General features: G+C 39.9%; 1 pseudogene; it reads right to left on the bottom strand.

Annotated features, from left to right (window-relative positions):
• Positions 1 to 1530: 1530 nt before the first annotated feature.
• LOC129062173 (40S ribosomal protein S29-like) lies at positions 1531 to 1701 on the bottom strand (annotated as a pseudogene).
• Between the last annotated feature and the right edge of the window lie 3735 nt (positions 1702 to 5436).

Raw genomic sequence — 5436 nt, 5'->3', positions numbered from 1 at the left:
ACCCTCGTGACCTAATCACCTCCTAAAGGCCCCACCTCCTAACATCATCACATTGGGTGTTAGGATTTCAACATGAGTTCTGGAGGGACACAAACATTCAGACCATAGCACCAAATTACCATCATTCTTAGTAACCTACTGGGGCACTTTGTGTTTCCTCCTCTTGCACCTCTGGGCTCTGTAGGGTTAGAACTTCAAATGCCCAAAGGGGCATACTCTTTCCACAGGTTCACATTAAATTACATACTATGACTGCCAACTGGGCACTTTGGATTTCTTGTTTACAGAGAACAGCAGGCAAAAAAAGAAATTACTATGTTGTCAGGGGTAGTTTACCCCAATCAGAGAAGAAATAGGATTGCTGCTACAGTGTTACACAGCTGGGGCAGGGAGGAATTGGTGATTTGCTTGGGTACCTCTTGGCACTTTCTTGCCTGCTTGTGACCAAGAATGGACAAGTGTAGCAACTCTGTTCTGAGAAAGGGCCTCAGCTCCATCAGAACTTAGGGTCTGGGCCGCATTACCAGGTAAGCCACTTAGAGAAGTAGAAGTGATGGCTGAGTGTGAGGGGGATTTAGAGTGGAGGAAGGAAAAATGAGTACCAGTTGCAGTTCTGAGACCAACTGCAGCAATGGGTGCTGTGCTTTATTCCACTAACCTCCTTCATCCAAGTTTCTTCTCAGAGACAGAGGTCCATGGAACCCTCACCAAATATGTAAGAAGTGAATCCACATGACACAAGGGGTGCACTGCAGCAGCCATGGAGGTTCCCCATTTGGATTCCCGTCAAGAAACTACTTTCTGTTCAGCTGCCAAGAGTGAAGTGCTCTTACAGATTCCAGCTACAGCATCTTCGGGATTCACTATCATGTTCAAGGTGAGACCGCATTCTTCCCAGGCAGCCCCCAGCCAATGACTGAGCATGATTTGGGCACTAGAACTGTCCATTTCTGCTCAACATAATTATCCCTTAACTGGCAGTTATTGGCTGAGGCTTCGTTAGAGCTGATGATGACTTGAGGCTTTCCTTGTCCAATCCGGCTCCCTCTCTCTTTCACAGGCATTAACCCCAATAAACCTTACACTTCCAACTTTGTCTCAGCATCTGTTTTCCAGAGGACCCAAACTGAGGCACCCAGGCAATAAAATAATGTTAAACAAAAAATAAAAACTACATATATGTGTACATACAAATACACACACACTACAATTACAGAGATATTTTAAATGTGAATTTGTATAGATGAGACCTGAAAGAAGACATAGCAGAATAAAACTGGTTTATCCATTAGAGTAAAAGGATTGTGAACCAATTTTTTTTCATCATGAATACTTTTACATAACCAGGAGAAAATAAGCCACAAATTTTTAATATAAATCCCCTGAGAATAGTAAATTTTAAGAAAGAGATTTCTATAATCATGTGACTATACCACTCATATTAAAACACTTATAATTGAAGTTTTAAAAAAATTATGTACAAAGAGCTAGCATATGTTTCTGCAGTAGGGCAGATTCAGGGAAGTTCACTTAGTCCAACTTAATGAAGCCTGTATCCTTTGTGTACTGACAGAAACCTTAGTGGCACAGATTGAGACCTTATTTCCATATCAGACCACATGGGCTTCAGAAAATATGGCAAGAACGAGAACCCTGGCCGAATTTTCTCGGATGGCTTCAGCAGAGCTGCTGGTGACCCATCTTGCTCTCTCAGATGCAAGGACGCAAAGGTGAATGAAATTTTTTAAAAGATTTTATTTATTTGTCTTTAGAGACAGGAGAAGGGAAGGAGAAAGAGAGGGAAAGAACCATGGATATGCAGGAGAAACACCAATTGGTTGCCTCTCGCACACGCCAAGCAGGGGAACTGGCCTGCAACCCAGGCACATACCCCCAGCCAAGTGCCTAGACCAACTGGGAATCAAATTGGTGACCTTTAGGTTCATGAACGACACCCAACCCACTGAGCCACACCAGTCAAGGCCACATTTTTTAAACCTGTCCTTTAGAGTTGACACAGTGTTGTTTTTACATTCCACAAAAAATAAAAGCTGAGGGACTTTGGGCAATTGAGTTTTAGTTTCCTTGTCTACTAAATTTTAATAATTGTGAAAATAAAATTAGATTACAAATATGAATCCATTTTGCTATTGTATAACATTATAAAGTTGTAAAGTGCTATTTTTATTATCCGCTTGGATCCTAGATGTAAGGAAGCTGGTCAAGCAACAAATGTCTATTGAGTATCTACTGTGCACCATGTGCCATTTGTATTATTGGGTTGGCCAAAAAATCTGTTTAGTTTTTTCTGTAAAATAAAATACACGTTTTTCATTTTCACCAATAACTTTATTGATTTAGATATTTTGAGTATGTTGGCTATCTCCTGCTATTGGTTTCTAGTGAGTAGAGGCCAGGGATGCTGCTAAACATCTTCCAATGTCTAAGACAGCCCAACAGCAAAGAATTATTTGGACAAAATGTCAATAGTACCAAGAAATTTCGCAACCCACTTTTGACACATTCGATCAGTCACAACACCTTCCCCATAAACTGCTCAAATCTTTTTTTGTGTTTCAGTTGCATTTTTACCTTTCTTGAAATAATAAAGCATAATACACTGAAAATGTGGCATGTCTTCTTTCACCTTCAATATTTAAATGAATGCACAAAAATTCACTACTTTTGATAAATTCTTAAAATATGCATGCTGATATGACAGCTGTTACAATACAATCTAACAAAATTGTCTCAAATGAAGTTAAAGACATCTAAGCACTACTAGAGCTATTGTAGAAATAGCTATTTAGTTTTAGAGAAAACTAAAGGAACTTTTTAGGCAACCCAATCATTTTCTATGGCTACTCTAATAAATTACCATATATTTGGTGGCTTAAAACAACACACATTTATTATCTTACAGTTCTGGAGGTCAGAAATCATCAAATTAATTTATCAGCAGGACTAAGTTTCTTATAAAGGTTCTAGAACAAAATCTGTTTCCTGGCCTTTTCCAGCTTCTACAAGCTGTCTGTATTCCTTGGCTCACAGAAACCTCCTCTATCTTTAAAGACAAGAGCATAGCATCTTCAAATTTCTCTCCCATTTTCTGTCCACTGCTTCTATTGTCACATCTCCTTATCTGACTCTGATCCTCCTACCTCCCTCTTATGAGGACCCTTTTGATTACACTAAGCCCACCTGTATAATCGAGTACATTCTCTCCATCTTATAATCCCTAACTTAATCACATCTGCCAAAAGCCTCATGAGGTAACATATTCGGGAGTCCCTAACATTAGGAGGTGGCCATTTTTGGGAAACCATTAATTTGCATTATTGTGGTGATATAGTGATGAACACAGGATGTAAAATCCCTGCACCCAAGGAGAGTCTATTCTGATGCAAGAGACAGAACATAAACAGGTGGGTTAATTGATAAGATGCTGATAAGTGCGATGAAGATAATTTTATCACTAGAAGTCCAATGTGCTATTCATTGCACCACAGAGCCCACTTGAAGGTAATTTTAGAAGGGCATCATGATGGTGACTAGGTATGAAGAGTGGTCAGGGAAGTCACTCTTAGGACGCTTTTGAGCCAAAACCTGAAGTCAATTACTGGCACCCTTGGCTCCGTTTCCCTAGAGTCCTTGGGAGATTTTTGGTAAAGTTGGGACCTGTTAGTTCAGCAAGTGAGTTGACTGTTACCCTCCCCACTTATGAATAAACTCAATTAAGCAGACCAGTTCCAACTTACACAGTAAATATTGATTTGTTACCACCATCCTAGGAATTTTAGTCTCTTGTGTTTCTGAATTTCAAGTCAAGGTCAAGAACCAACCTCATGCACAATACCTCGCGCTCTTTTCAACTTGGGTCCAGTATAATGGCTCCCACATAGAAGGATGGTAAGAAGAAAAGGGCTGTTCTGCCATCAGCGAGGAGACCAAAGAATACACCATCAACATGCATGAGTGCATTCATGGAGTGGGTTTCAAGAAGTGTACCCTTGGCACTCAAAGAGATCCAGAAATATGCAAGGAAAGAGATGGGGACTCCAGATGTGTGCACTGACACCAGGCTCAACAAAGCTGTTTGGGCCAAAGGAATAAACAATGTCCCATACTGTATCCCAGTGTGGTTGCCAAGAAAATGTAATGAGGATGAAGATTCACCAAGCAAGCTTTATATATTGGTCACCTGCATAACTGTCACCACTTTCAAAAATCCATAGACAGTTAATGTGAATGAGAACTAACTGCTTATTGTCAAATAAAGCTATAAAACTGCTAAAAAAAAAAAAAAAAGAGCTAACTTTGTCTCTTTAGGATTAAGAACAGCCCCTGCCACTGTTCCATGCCTATGGTCTAGCATAAAAGCCCTAAGACTGCAATGCATTAGCAGAGACCAAACTGGGAGTGATTTAAATACTTTGTCACTTAAATTTAAATCCTTTGGAAATAGTTTCCAAAACCTTTTCAGAAAAGTTCAAAGTGGACTGGCCTTAGCAAGGGTCTGGTTCATTGTTGAGTCCTGAAGGCAGAGAAGCCAGGCCCTGGATCCATCCATTTGGTGAGTTGGACTGGTGTCTCTCAAGTTCTGTGGCATATGCAGACAAAGAACTGGACCCTAGGACCAGCAGAGCAACTGCCTTCCCTAGAAGAAAGCCATCTTTCTCTACAGGCTGTGAAAGGGAGGGGACAGGGAGAGAGTCAGCCAGCTAAATAAGGAATTACAAAAAGTTTACAAAAAGAACAGAACATTCTCACCCCAGCTAACCAAAGATTAGCTCCGCTTCATTCTCCTCCCACGAGAGGGTGTGGCTAATTTATCCTGGTGTGTGCCTGGGAATCCTACAATGACGCTCTTGTGTTTTGTCTACCTGAGTTGTCCTTTGTTTTCCTAAAATAATTATTTTATTTTATTTCAATTTATATATGCAAGCATATATAAATATTCAACTTATGTGATCATAAATATTTTACATATAAGATTCTTGTTTTCCTTTTTCTTAACAGCTTTATTGAGGTAAAAGTGACATACAATAAAGTGCACAAATGTAAATATATAATTTTACAGTTGTGACATACATATATATGTCACAAACAAGATTAGTAAACATAGCCATCTACCAGAAATTAGGGGTGTGGCTGGGGTTGGATGTGTTCTCCCTGGGTTTTAACCTCTTGTTATCAGCTCACAAATTTGTACTCTGAGTAATGAGACAAGATGCATCATTCATAAAAAATTTTTGTACAAAAGTGGGAAGAAAGAAAAATAACTTCCCACACATAGTTCATTAACCTAAATCATGTCACTTCACCCTTTCTTCATTGCTCACAAGACTCAGCTGGAATGTAAAGGGCTGGGAAAAGCGTCCAACTGGTGTCCTAGGCCAGCTTCTGGCTTCCCTGTGTAGGAGGGGATTCTGGCCC

Source organism: Pteronotus mesoamericanus, unplaced genomic scaffold (assembly GCF_021234165.1).
Source record: "Pteronotus mesoamericanus isolate MK-2021 breed Mesoamerican mustached bat unplaced genomic scaffold, CSHL_Meso_final scaffold_705, whole genome shotgun sequence".
Classification (NCBI taxonomy): Eukaryota; Metazoa; Chordata; class Mammalia; order Chiroptera; family Mormoopidae; genus Pteronotus; species Pteronotus mesoamericanus.
Note: the sequence above shows the minus strand (reverse complement) of the source record. Positions and strands in the feature narration are given on the sequence as shown.